At 51.7% G+C, this 13,610-nt stretch overlaps 8 non-coding genes across 8 annotated transcripts; 4 read left to right on the forward strand and 4 right to left on the reverse strand.

Moving 5' to 3' along the window:
- Positions 1-251: 251 nt before the first annotated feature.
- trnar-acg (transfer RNA arginine (anticodon ACG)) lies at positions 252-324 on the reverse strand. Its single transcript has one exon. It is a non-coding gene; the product is annotated as a tRNA-Arg (tRNA).
- A 1,412-nt stretch (positions 325-1,736) lies between these two features.
- On the forward strand, positions 1,737-1,829 carry trnay-gua (transfer RNA tyrosine (anticodon GUA)). Its single transcript has 2 exons — positions 1,737-1,773; positions 1,794-1,829. It is a non-coding gene; the product is annotated as a tRNA-Tyr (tRNA).
- A 1,273-nt stretch (positions 1,830-3,102) lies between these two features.
- Positions 3,103-3,175, reverse strand: trnar-acg (transfer RNA arginine (anticodon ACG)). Its single transcript has one exon. It is a non-coding gene; the product is annotated as a tRNA-Arg (tRNA).
- A 1,412-nt stretch (positions 3,176-4,587) lies between these two features.
- On the forward strand, positions 4,588-4,680 carry trnay-gua (transfer RNA tyrosine (anticodon GUA)). Its single transcript has 2 exons — positions 4,588-4,624; positions 4,645-4,680. It is a non-coding gene; the product is annotated as a tRNA-Tyr (tRNA).
- A 1,273-nt stretch (positions 4,681-5,953) lies between these two features.
- trnar-acg (transfer RNA arginine (anticodon ACG)) lies at positions 5,954-6,026 on the reverse strand. Its single transcript has one exon. It is a non-coding gene; the product is annotated as a tRNA-Arg (tRNA).
- A 4,248-nt stretch (positions 6,027-10,274) lies between these two features.
- trnay-gua (transfer RNA tyrosine (anticodon GUA)) lies at positions 10,275-10,367 on the forward strand. The gene is made up of 2 exons: positions 10,275-10,311; positions 10,332-10,367. It is a non-coding gene; the product is annotated as a tRNA-Tyr (tRNA).
- A 1,273-nt stretch (positions 10,368-11,640) lies between these two features.
- On the reverse strand, positions 11,641-11,713 carry trnar-acg (transfer RNA arginine (anticodon ACG)). Its single transcript has one exon. It is a non-coding gene; the product is annotated as a tRNA-Arg (tRNA).
- Positions 11,714-13,125: 1,412 nt separating this feature from the next.
- Positions 13,126-13,218, forward strand: trnay-gua (transfer RNA tyrosine (anticodon GUA)). The gene is made up of 2 exons: positions 13,126-13,162; positions 13,183-13,218. It is a non-coding gene; the product is annotated as a tRNA-Tyr (tRNA).
- Positions 13,219-13,610: the final 392 nt, after the last annotated feature.

The raw sequence follows: 13,610 nt of genomic DNA on the forward strand, positions 1-13,610 counted from the left end.
ATCCTTTCTTGTGCTGTGGCAAGCAAGGCTTCTTGACTTTTCCACCTTGGAAAGCTGAGTTGAGTGAAGGGGAAAAGAAAAGGCTTTGCAGCATTGCATACTTTGAGTGCGGATTGCATTGAGGAGCTTCGCATTTTGAGAGTGAAAAATGCCTACGCCGCTATGAAGGCACTTGCCCTGCAAGGAATCAGGCAGCACGGCCAGCTCGCAAGCGCAGAAAGTCACAATGCATAGTTTGTACAAAAACAGCACGAGCCAGGTAGGAGTCGAACCTACAATCTTCTGATCCGTAGTCAGACACGTTATCCATTGCGCCACTGGCCCCAAAGGTACATTTGCACTTGCAGCTCACAGTCTGCACAGCTGCAGTGTTTGCAGCTCCACGGGTGGGAATGGTCAGAGTCGCTTGGTGATCAATCAGCAAAGAGAATCACCTTCACTGCTTCCCTTCCATGCTTGAGCTTGAACAGTGGTGAAGTACACGAGCATGCAAAGCAAGGTTATCCTTAGGTTTCTGCCGCAATTCCAGCTCAAAGGTGCAGCTGCCATTTTGGAGTAAGCAGCAATTAGCCGAAGCCAGTGCTCTTAACTTGACAGGTTGCTTTGAAGGAACATGTTGTCGCCAATGCGCAGAATGTCTCCTTTGCTCTCTGAAAACACCCTGCACACAGCTGTTTCACATGTGCAGCTGCTTCTGTGCGCCAGCAGACCGTTGCTTTTTCTTTCCAAAAAGAGACTTTTTTGATAAAATTTGCAAGCATACATTACATAACAGTTGAAATTTGACATGACATCAAGTGCAATACAGATCAGTTTCTCTCATTACACTACAAGAGGTGCCTCACTGTACTTGCCAGCATTTCACGTGCGACATTCTGTGGTGCGTACAAGCAGCTCCGTGGAGCAGTAACTCTTCCAAACACTCAGTACTTCCTTGGAAGAAAAAGAAGCCTCCTGTCAGTCACACAGGCTTCTCGGCTGCTCCTTCACACTGGTGGCGGTTGCTAGTTTCCGCTCACTTCGCTTGCCTTCCGTCAGCTCCAGCTCTTTTCGGCTTCTTTCATCATTTTTCTGGCTTGCGGTCCTGCAGCTGCTCGCCTGCTGGTGCTCAGACATGCTGACTGGAGCAAAGCATTGAATATGTTCTCGCAGGCGGCCAACCGGAAGCAGGATTTCCTTGCAGGCCGCAGGTCAACTAGGAGGGACACCTGCCAAGCTTCAGTGCGTCCCTCGGGACATAGTCCTGGACCTTGGAATGTGCCAATCGGCAACGCTCGGTCGTCGACAGCTCCTCGCACCGGAAGACCATCAAATTTCGGACAGACCAAAGTGCGGCTTTCACCGCGTTGAAGTTCCTCTCGCAGCAGTTGATGCTTATCGTGGTGTGCGTCACTTGGCATTGCCAAGTCAGGACTTTCAGATAATGAGAGTGCCTACTGCGCTGAGAAGGGACTTGAGAAAGCGACGCCAAAGGTGGCGCGCCCAAGTAAGTCAGCTTGCCTGGTGTCCCGAGTCATAATGCAAAGTTTGCATAAATCTGCCAGCCAGGAAGGAGTGCACGCTATCAGCTTGCGATCCACAGACGGAAGCCTTATCCATTACACTACTCGCACAAGCTGCGGGGAGCAGCTGGCGGCTCACGGTGCCACAGTGCTGCGCCATCAATAGGCGCACAAGGCCCTGAGTGGCCAAAAGTGCATGGCACTAAATCAGCTGCATGTGCCACAACTCCTGCCCCTTCGATAGCTCAGCTGGTAGAGCGGAGGACTGTAGAGGAAAATCAAAACACTGACATCCTGAGGTCGCTGGTTCAATTCCGGCTCGAAGGAACAACGGCCTTTTTCCACTACGTCTGCACAATGCCACAATTTGCTCGAGGCAGCACTCTAAATTTCACAAGTGCACAACGCGCTCGGATCTTGCGAACAAGGCGCACCAACCCCCTTTTCCTCTCTCGTAACAGCCCGCACACAGTTCTTTCACTTCTGCACTTGCACCTGCTGCTCAGCACACAGCCCTGTACCTCAAAAATACACTTCCGACACAACATTACACAACTCTTCAAATTTCACCTCCGATAAAGTGCAATGCACATCCCTTACTTTCAATACACTACATCAGCTGCCTCACTACACTTGCCGAACTAGCTTATATTTACAATGTACATTTACATTTCATCACCAACATTCTCCGCTGCCACAGCCCCAGGGCTTTTACACAGTTTCCAGCCGCTCGCTATACTATGGCGCCAGACTCTTACAGAGTGGCCTTTCCTCACGCACCCTTTTGCGTCAGCTGCCCCAAGCAGGGAGTTCTTTGAAGTAGTATGCTCAGCACTCACTAGAAAACAAAAGAAATCTTGTGTCAGTCAGACAGGGTTCTAGGCTGCACCCTGACGCTCGGGGTGGCTGCTCGTTTCCGCTCAGCTGGCTTGCCTTGCGCAAGCTCCGGCTCTTTTTGGCTTCGTCCATGGTTATTGTGGCTTGCGGTCCTGCAGCTGCTCGCCTGCTGGTGCTCGCACATGCTGATTGGAGCAAAGCATTGAATGCCTTGAGGCAGCCGGCCAAGCCGAAGCAGGATTTCCCTGCTGCTCACGGACCAAGTTGAGGGTGGTGCTGAGGAGCTCCTGCCAAACAAGCTAGGCTAACAACCCCAACAACACTGGGGAATTAGCTCAAGTGGTAGAGCGCTCGCTTTGCATGCGAGAGGTAGCGGGATCGATGCCTGCATTCTCCACTTCTTTCTTAGCTCCGCTCCGCTCGGCCAGTTCTTGGCACTCAACAGTGGCGCCGGCTCTTCTTCTCCCAATTGGTTGCACCTGCTCAGCCACAAAGTGCTGAAAAGGCTTCATATCCTTTCTTGTGCTGTGGCAAGCAAGGCTTCTTGACTTTTCCACCTTGGAAAGCTGAGTTGAGTGAAGGGGAAAAGAAAAGGCTTTGCAGCATTGCATACTTTGAGTGCGGATTGCATTGAGGAGCTTCGCATTTTGAGAGTGAAAAATGCCTACGCCGCTATGAAGGCACTTGCCCTGCAAGGAATCAGGCAGCACGGCCAGCTCGCAAGCGCAGAAAGTCACAATGCATAGTTTGTACAAAAACAGCACGAGCCAGGTAGGAGTCGAACCTACAATCTTCTGATCCGTAGTCAGACACGTTATCCATTGCGCCACTGGCCCCAAAGGTACATTTGCACTTGCAGCTCACAGTCTGCACAGCTGCGGTGTTTGCAGCTCCACGGGTGGGAATGGTCAGAGTCGCTTGGTGATCAATCAGCAAAGAGAATCACCTTCACTGCTTCCCTTCCATGCTTGAGCTTGAACAGTGGTGAAGTACACGAGCATGCAAAGCAAGGTTATCTTTAGGTTTCTGCCGCAATTCCAGCTCAAAGGTGCAGCTGCCATTTTGGAGTAAGCAGCAATTAGCCGAAGCCAGTGCTCTTAACTTGACAGGTTGCTTTGAAGGAACATGTTGTCGCCAATGCGCAGAATGTCTCCTTTGCTCTCTGAAAACACCCTGCACACAGCTGTTTCACATGTGCAGCTGCTTCTGTGCGCCAGCAGACCGTTGCTTTTTCTTTCCAAAAAGAGACTTTTTTGATAACATTTGCAAGCATACATTACATAACAGTTGAAATTTGACATGACATCAAGTGCAATACAGATCAGTTTCTCTCATTACACTACAAGAGGTGCCTCACTGTACTTGCCAGCATTTCACGTGCGACATTCTGTGGTGCGTACAAGCAGCTCCGTGGAGCAGTAACTCTTCCAAACACTCAGTACTTCCTTGGAAGAAAAAGAAGCCTCCTGTCAGTCACACAGGCTTCTCGGCTGCTCCTTCACACTGGTGGCGGTTGCTAGTTTCCGCTCACTTCGCTTGCCTTCCGTCAGCTCCAGCTCTTTTCGGCTTCTTTCATCATTTTTCTGGCTTGCGGTCCTGCAGCTGCTCGCCTGCTGGTGCTCAGACATGCTGACTGGAGCAAAGCATTGAATATGTTCTCGCAGGCGGCCAACCGGAAGCAGGATTTCCTTGCAGGCCGCAGGTCAACTAGGAGGGACACCTGCCAAGCTTCAGTGCGTCCCTCGGGACATAGTCCTGGACCTTGGAATGTGCCAATCGGCAACGCTCGGTCGTCGACAGCTCCTCGCACCGGAAGACCATCAAATTTCGGACAGACCAAAGTGCGGCTTTCACCGCGTTGAAGTTCCTCTCGCAGCAGTTGATGCTTATCGTGGTGTGCGTCACTTGGCATTGCCAAGTCAGGACTTTCAGATAATGAGAGTGCCTACTGCGCTGAGAAGGGACTTGAGAAAGCGACGCCAAAGGTGGCGCGCCCAAGTAAGTCAGCTTGCCTGGTGTCCCGAGTCATAATGCAAAGTTTGCATAAATCTGCCAGCCAGGAAGGAGTGCACGCTATCAGCTTGCGATCCACAGACGGAAGCCTTATCCATTACACTACTCGCACAAGCTGCGGGGAGCAGCTGGCGGCTCACGGTGCCACAGTGCTGCGCCATCAATAGGCGCACAAGGCCCTGAGTGGCCAAAAGTGCATGGCACTAAATCAGCTGCATGTGCCACAACTCCTGCCCCTTCGATAGCTCAGTTGGTAGAGCGGAGGACTGTAGAGGAAAATCAAAACACTGACATGCTTAGGTCGCTGGTTCAATTCCGGCTCGAAGGAACAACGGCCTTTTTCCACTACGTCTGCACAATGCCACAATTTGCTCGAGGCAGCACTCTAAATTTCACAAGTACACAACGCGCTCGGATCTTGCGAACAAGGCGCACCAACCCCCTTTTCCTCTCTCATAACAGCCCGCACACAGTTCTTTCACTTCTGCACTTGCACCTGCTGCTCAGCACACAGCCCTGTACCTCAAAAATACACTTCCGACACAACATTACACAACTCTTCAAATTTCACCTCCGATAAAGTGCAATGCACATCCCTTACTTTCAATACACTACATCAGCTGCCTCACTACACTTGCCGAACTAGCTTATATTTACAATGTACATTTACATTTCATCACCAACATTCTCCGCTGCCACAGCCCCAGGGCTTTTACACAGTTTCCAGCCGCTCGCTATACTATGGCGCCAGACTCTTACAGAGTGGCCTTTCCTCACGCACCCTTTTGCGTCAGCTGCCCCAAGCAGGGAGTTCTTTGAAGTAGTATGCTCAGCACTCACTAGAAAACAAAAGAAATCTTGTGTCAGTCAGACAGGGTTCTAGGCTGCACCCTGACGCTCGGGGTGGCTGCTCGTTTCCGCTCAGCTGGCTTGCCTTGCGCAAGCTCCGGCTCTTTTTGGCTTCGTCCATGGTTATTGTGGCTTGCGGTCCTGCAGCTGCTCGCCTGCTGGTGCTCGCACATGCTGATTGGAGCAAAGCATTGAATGCCTTGAGGCAGCCGGCCAAGCCGAAGCAGGATTTCCCTGCTGCTCACGGACCAAGTTGAGGGTGGTGCTGAGGAGCTCCTGCCAAACAAGCTAGGCTAACAACCCCAACAACACTGGGGAATTAGCTCAAGTGGTAGAGCGCTCGCTTTGCATGCGAGAGGTAGCGGGATCGATGCCTGCATTCTCCACTTCTTTCTTAGCTCCGCTCCGCTCGGCCAGTTCTTGGCACTCAACAGTGGCGCCGGCTCTTCTTCTCCCAATTGGTTGCACCTGCTCAGCCACAAAGTGCTGAAAAGGCTTCATATCCTTTCTTGTGCTGTGGCAAGCAAGGCTTCTTGACTTTTCCACCTTGGAAAGCTGAGTTGAGTGAAGGGGAAAAGAAAAGGCTTTGCAGCATTGCATACTTTGAGTGCGGATTGCATTGAGGAGCTTCGCATTTTGAGAGTGAAAAATGCCTACGCCGCTATGAAGGCACTTGCCCTGCAAGGAATCAGGCAGCACGGCCAGCTCGCAAGCGCAGAAAGTCACAATGCATAGTTTGTACAAAAACAGCACGAGCCAGGTAGGAGTCGAACCTACAATCTTCTGATCCGTAGTCAGACACGTTATCCATTGCGCCACTGGCCCCAAAGGTACATTTGCACTTGCAGCTCACAGTCTGCACAGCTGCAGTGTTTGCAGCTCCACGGGTGGGAATGGTCAGAGTCGCTTGGTGATCAATCAGCAAAGAGAATCACCTTCACTGCTTCCCTTCCATGCTTGAGCTTGAACAGTGGTGAAGTACACGAGCATGCAAAGCAAGGTTATCCTTAGGTTTCTGCCGCAATTCCAGCTCAAAGGTGCAGCTGCCATTTTGGAGTAAGCAGCAATTAGCCGAAGCCAGTGCTCTTAACTTGACAGGTTGCTTTGAAGGAACATGTTGTCGCCAATGCGCAGAATGTCTCCTTTGCTCTCTGAAAACACCCTGCACACAGCTGTTTCACATGTGCAGCTGCTTCTGTGCGCCAGCAGACCGTTGCTTTTTCTTTCCAAAAAGAGACTTTTTTGATAACATTTGCAAGCATACATTACATAACAGTTGAAATTTGACATGACATCAAGTGCAATACAGATCAGTTTCTCTCATTACACTACAAGAGGTGCCTCACTGTACTTGCCAGCATTTCACGTGCGACATTCTGTGGTGCGTACAAGCAGCTCCGTGGAGCAGTTTTTTTTTTTTTTTTTTTTATTTCCAAAATATACTTTATTCATAAAAATCTGTAAAAATTACATTGCCAAACAGTTTCCAAACAGCACCAAAAAATACAAACATTGCAAGGGAGATCAGTTTCCTTCAATACTGTCATGAGTTTCTTCCCAACCCTTCCGTTTCTCAATTGTCATGTCAATTACAGTTTTACATTTACAGCAATTCAGAATATTAACGATACAGTTCGAGGGGTTTCCCATGGATCCAGCCCCTCAGTCTAGCTTGGTGGGGGAACCTTACACTGTGGTCTTTCCCCATTGAGCCTTTGCTGCGGCTGCCCCAAGCTTTAGTGCGTCCCTCAGCACGTAGTCCTGGACCTTGGAATGTGCCAGTCTGCAACATTCGGTGGTGGACAACTCTTTGCGCTGGAAGACCAGCAAGTTTCGGGCAGACCAAAGGGCGTCTTTCACCGAATTGATAGTCCTCCAGCAGCAGTTGATGTTTGTCTCGGTGTGCGTCCCTGGGAACAGCCCGTAGAGCACAGACTCCTGTGTTACAGAGCTGCTTGGGATGAACCTTGACAAAAACCACTGCATCTCTTTCCACACCTGCTTTGCAAAGGCACATTCCAGGAGGAGGTGGGCGACCGTCTCTTCCCCACCACAGCCAACGCGGGGGCACTGTGCGGAGGGGGCGAGACTTCGGGTGTGCATGAAGGATCTGACGGGGAGGGCCCTTCTCACCACCAGCCAAGCTACGTCTTGGTGCTTGTTTGAAAGTTCTGGTGATGAGGCATTCCGCCAAATGACTTTGACGGTCTGCTCGGGGAACCATCCGACAGGATCCACCGTTTCCTTTTCCCGTAGGGCCTTGAGGACATTCCGTGCAGACCACTGCCTGATGGACCGGTGGTCAAAGGTGTTTTTCCGCAGAAACTGCTCCACGAAGGATAGGTGGTACGGCACGTCCCAACTGCACGGAGCGTTCCGCGGCAATGTGACCAGGCCCATCCTTCGCAACACCGGGGACAGATAGAACCTCAGCACGTAGTGACACTTGGAGTTTGCGTACTGGGGATCTACACATAGCTTGATGCAGCCGCACACGAAGGTGGTCATCAGGATGAGGGCCACGTTGGGTACATTTTTCCCGCCCATGTCCAGAGATTTGAACATCGTGTCCCTCCGGACCCGGTCCATTTTAGATCCCCAGACGAAGCGGAAAATGGCTCGGGTGACTGCCACGGCGCAGGAGTGGGGTATGGGCCAGACCTGCGCCACGTAGAGCAACAACGTGAGCGCCTCACACCTGATGACCAGGTTCTTACCCACAATGGAGAGAGATCGCTGCCCCCACATGCCCAACTTTTGTCGTACCTTGGCTACTCGCTCCTCCCATGTTTTGGTGCACGCCCCGGCCCTTCCGAACCATATCCCCAGCACCTTCAGGTAATCTGACCTGACGGTGAAGGGGACAAAGGATCGGTCAGCCCAGTTCCCAAAGAACATGGCCTCGCTCTTGCCGTGGTTAACTTTGGCTCCCGAGGCCAGTTCGAACTGGTCGCAGATGCTCATCAGTCTGCGCACGGACAGCGGATCCGAGCAGAAAACGGCGACGTCATCCATGTACAGGGAGGTTTTGACCTGAGTGCCTCCGCTGCCTGGGATTGTCACCCCTCTTATGCTCGCATCCTTCCTAATAGACTCAGCAAAGGGTTCAATACAGCAAACAAACAAGACCGGGGACAGAGGACAGCCCTGTCTGACTCCAGATTTGATCGGGAAACTTTCAGATTCCCACCCGTTGATTGACACTGCGCTACTGATGTTTGTGTAGAGCAGTTGGATCCAATTGCAGATTCCCTCCCCAAACCCCATTTTGGAAAGCACGTCCATCATGTAGGTGTGCGATATCCTGTCAAAAGCCTTCTCCTGGTCCAGGCTGATGAGGCAGGTGTCCACCCTCCTGTCCCGTACGTAGGCGATCGTATCCCTGAGTAGCGCGAGGCTATCAGAGATCTTCCTGCCGGGTACAGTACAGGTCTGATCGGGGTGAATCACCAGCTCCAGAGCAGACTTGACTCGACTGGCTATGACTTTGGACAGAATCTTGTAATCAACATTAAGCAGTGAGATGGGCCGCCAATTTCTGATTTCTACCCTCTCCCCCTTCTGCTTGTAAATGAGGGTGATGATGCCTTTTCTCATGGATTCTGACATGCTACCGGCCAGGAGCATACTCTCGTATACTTCCAGCAGGTCCGGGCCGACCCAGTCCCACAGGGCCGAGTACAACTCGACCGGTAAGCCGTCGCTCCCGGGAGTTTTACTCGCCTCGAAAGACTCGACGGCCTTTGTCAGCTCGTCCAGAGTTAGCGGCTTGTCCAGTCCCTCCCTCCTGCTGTCATCTAGGACCTCTGTGATAGATGACAGGAAGGACTGGGAGGCTCTGCTGTCTGTGGGCTTCGCGTCATACAGCCCAGCATAAAAGGATTTGCTGATCCTTAGTATGTCGGACTGCGAAGACGTTACCGAGCCATCTTCTTCCTTCAGGCTGCTGATAACAGAGCTCTCTCTGTGTACCTTTTGGAAGAAGTAACGCGAGCACGTCTCATCCTGCTCGATGGAGCGGACTCTGGACCGGAAGATGATCTTGGAGGCCTCCTTGGCAAAGAGCGAGGCCTGCTGGCTCTTCACCTCTTGGAGGTCCTCCTTGACCTCGACCCCCATTGACTGCAACCGGAGTAGATTTTGCATAATTTTCTGGAGTCGGGACAGTTCCCTCTGTCTCTCTCTCGCCTTCTGAACACCTTTGTGGATGAAGAACCTCTTGATGTTCTAGCTCCGTGGAGCAGTAACTCTTCCAAACACTCAGTACTTCCTTGGAAGAAAAAGAAGCCTCCTGTCAGTCACACAGGCTTCTCGGCTGCTCCTTCACACTGGTGGCGGTTGCTAGTTTCCGCTCACTTCGCTTGCCTTCCGTCAGCTCCAGCTCTTTTCGGCTTCTTTCATCATTTTTCTGGCTTGCGGTCCTGCAGCTGCTCGCCTGCTGGTGCTCAGACATGCTGACTGGAGCAAAGCATTGAATATGTTCTCGCAGGCGGCCAACCGGAAGCAGGATTTCCTTGCAGGCCGCAGGTCAACTAGGAGGGACACCTGCCAAGCTTCAGTGCGTCCCTCGGGACATAGTCCTGGACCTTGGAATGTGCCAATCGGCAACGCTCGGTCGTCGACAGCTCCTCGCACCGGAAGACCATCAAATTTCGGACAGACCAAAGTGCGGCTTTCACCGCGTTGAAGTTCCTCTCGCAGCAGTTGATGCTTATCGTGGTGTGCGTCACTTGGCATTGCCAAGTCAGGACTTTCAGATAATGAGAGTGCCTACTGCGCTGAGAAGGGACTTGAGAAAGCGACGCCAAAGGTGGCGCGCCCAAGTAAGTCAGCTTGCCTGGTGTCCCGAGTCATAATGCAAAGTTTGCATAAATCTGCCAGCCAGGAAGGAGTGCACGCTATCAGCTTGCGATCCACAGACGGAAGCCTTATCCATTACACTACTCGCACAAGCTGCGGGGAGCAGCTGGCGGCTCACGGTGCCACAGTGCTGCGCCATCAATAGGCGCACAAGGCCCTGAGTGGCCAAAAGTGCATGGCACTAAATCAGCTGCATGTGCCACAACTCCTGCCCCTTCGATAGCTCAGTTGGTAGAGCGGAGGACTGTAGAGGAAAATCAAAACACTGACATGCTTAGGTCGCTGGTTCAATTCCGGCTCGAAGGAACAACGGCCTTTTTCCACTACGTCTGCACAATGCCACAATTTGCTCGAGGCAGCACTCTAAATTTCACAAGTACACAACGCGCTCGGATCTTGCGAACAAGGCGCACCAACCCCCTTTTCCTCTCTCATAACAGCCCGCACACAGTTCTTTCACTTCTGCACTTGCACCTGCTGCTCAGCACACAGCCCTGTACCTCAAAAATACACTTCCGACACAACATTACACAACTCTTCAAATTTCACCTCCGATAAAGTGCAATGCACATCCCTTACTTTCAATACACTACATCAGCTGCCTCACTACACTTGCCGAACTAGCTTATATTTACAATGTACATTTACATTTCATCACCAACATTCTCCGCTGCCACAGCCCCAGGGCTTTTACACAGTTTCCAGCCGCTCGCTATACTATGGCGCCAGACTCTTACAGAGTGGCCTTTCCTCACGCACCCTTTTGCGTCAGCTGCCCCAAGCAGGGAGTTCTTTGAAGTAGTATGCTCAGCACTCACTAGAAAACAAAAGAAATCTTGTGTCAGTCAGACAGGGTTCTAGGCTGCACCCTGACGCTCGGGGTGGCTGCTCGTTTCCGCTCAGCTGGCTTGCCTTGCGCAAGCTCCGGCTCTTTTTGGCTTCGTCCATGGTTATTGTGGCTTGCGGTCCTGCAGCTGCTCGCCTGCTGGTGCTCGCACATGCTGATTGGAGCAAAGCATTGAATGCCTTGAGGCAGCCGGCCAAGCCGAAGCAGGATTTCCCTGCTGCTCACGGACCAAGTTGAGGGTGGTGCTGAGGAGCTCCTGCCAAACAAGCTAGGCTAACAACCCCAACAACACTGGGGAATTAGCTCAAGTGGTAGAGCGCTCGCTTTGCATGCGAGAGGTAGCGGGATCGATGCCTGCATTCTCCACTTCTTTCTTAGCTCCGCTCCGCTCGGCCAGTTCTTGGCACTCAACAGTGGCGCCGGCTCTTCTTCTCCCAATTGGTTGCACCTGCTCAGCCACAAAGTGCTGAAAAGGCTTCATATCCTTTCTTGTGCTGTGGCAAGCAAGGCTTCTTGACTTTTCCACCTTGGAAAGCTGAGTTGAGTGAAGGGGAAAAGAAAAGGCTTTGCAGCATTGCATACTTTGAGTGCGGATTGCATTGAGGAGCTTCGCATTTTGAGAGTGAAAAATGCCTACGCCGCTATGAAGGCACTTGCCCTGCAAGGAATCAGGCAGCACGGCCAGCTCGCAAGCGCAGAAAGTCACAATGCATAGTTTGTACAAAAACAGCACGAGCCAGGTAGGAGTCGAACCTACAATCTTCTGATCCGTAGTCAGACACGTTATCCATTGCGCCACTGGCCCCAAAGGTACATTTGCACTTGCAGCTCACAGTCTGCACAGCTGCAGTGTTTGCAGCTCCACGGGTGGGAATGGTCAGAGTCGCTTGGTGATCAATCAGCAAAGAGAATCACCTTCACTGCTTCCCTTCCATGCTTGAGCTTGAACAGTGGTGAAGTACACGAGCATGCAAAGCAAGGTTATCCTTAGGTTTCTGCCGCAATTCCAGCTCAAAGGTGCAGCTGCCATTTTGGAGTAAGCAGCAATTAGCCGAAGCCAGTGCTCTTAACTTGACAGGTTGCTTTGAAGGAACATGTTGTCGCCAATGCGCAGAATGTCTCCTTTGCTCTCTGAAAACACCCTGCACACAGCTGTTTCACATGTGCAGCTGCTTCTGTGCGCCAGCAGACCGTTGCTTTTTCTTTCCAAAAAGAGACTTTTTTGATAAAATTTGCAAGCATACATTACATAACAGTTGAAATTTGACATGACATCAAGTGCAATACAGATCAGTTTCTCTCATTACACTACAAGAGGTGCCTCACTGTACTTGCCAGCATTTCACGTGCGACATTCTGTGGTGCGTACAAGCAGCTCCGTGGAGCAGTAACTCTTCCAAACACTCAGTACTTCCTTGGAAGAAAAAGAAGCCTCCTGTCAGTCACACAGGCTTCTCGGCTGCTCCTTCACACTGGTGGCGGTTGCTAGTTTCCGCTCACTTCGCTTGCCTTCCGTCAGCTCCAGCTCTTTTCGGCTTCTTTCATCATTTTTCTGGCTTTCGGTCCTGCAGCTGCTCGCCTGCTGGTGCTCAGACATGCTGACTGGAGCAAAGCATTGAATATGTTCTCGCAGGCGGCCAACCGGAAGCAGGATTTCCTTGCAGGCCGCAGGTCAACTAGGAGGGACACCTGCCAAGCTTCAGTGCGTCCCTCGGGACATAGTCCTGGACCTTGGAATGTGCCAATCGGCAACGCTCGGTCGTCGACAGCTCCTCGCACCGGAAAACCATCAAATTTCGGACAGACCAAAGTGCGGCTTTCACCGCGTTGAAGTTCCTCTCGCAGCAGTTGATGCTTATCGTGGTGTGCGTCACTTGGCATTGCCAAGTCAGGACTTTCAGATAATGAGAGTGCCTACTGCGCTGAGAAGGGACTTGAGAAAGCGACGCCAAAGGTGGCGCGCCCAAGTAAGTCAGCTTGCCTGGTGTCCCGAGTCATAATGCAAAGTTTGCATAAATCTGCCAGCCAGGAAGGAGTGCACGCTATCAGCTTGCGATCCACAGACGGAAGCCTTATCCATTACACTACTCGCACAAGCTGCGGGGAGCAGCTGGCGGCTCACGGTGCCACAGTGCTGCGCCATCAATAGGCGCACAAGGCCCTGAGTGGCCAAAAGTGCATGGCACTAAATCAGCTGCATGTGCCACAACTCCTGCCCCTTCGATAGCTCAGCTGGTAGAGCGGAGGACTGTAGAGGAAAATCAAAACACTGACATGCTTAGGTCGCTGGTTCAATTCCGGCTCGAAGGAACAACGGCCTTTTTCCACTACGTCTGCACAATGCCACAATTTGCTCGAGGCAGCACTCTAAATTTCACAAGTACACAACGCGCTCGGATCTTGCGAACAAGGCGCACCAACCCCCTTTTCCTCTCTCATAACAGCCCGCACACAGTTCTTTCACTTCTGCACTTGCACCTGCTGCTCAGCACACAGCCCTGTACCTCAAAAATACACTTCCGACACAACATTACACAACTCTTCAAATTTCACCTCCGATAAAGTGCAATGCACATCCCTTACTTTCAATACACTACATCAGCTGCCTCACTACACTTGCCGAACTAGCTTATATTTACAATGTACATTTACATTTCATCACCAACATTCTCCGCTGCCACAGCCCCAGGGCTTTTACACAG

This window comes from Heterodontus francisci, chromosome 5, assembly GCF_036365525.1.
Source record: "Heterodontus francisci isolate sHetFra1 chromosome 5, sHetFra1.hap1, whole genome shotgun sequence".
Lineage (NCBI taxonomy): Eukaryota > Metazoa > Chordata > Chondrichthyes > Heterodontiformes > Heterodontidae > Heterodontus > Heterodontus francisci.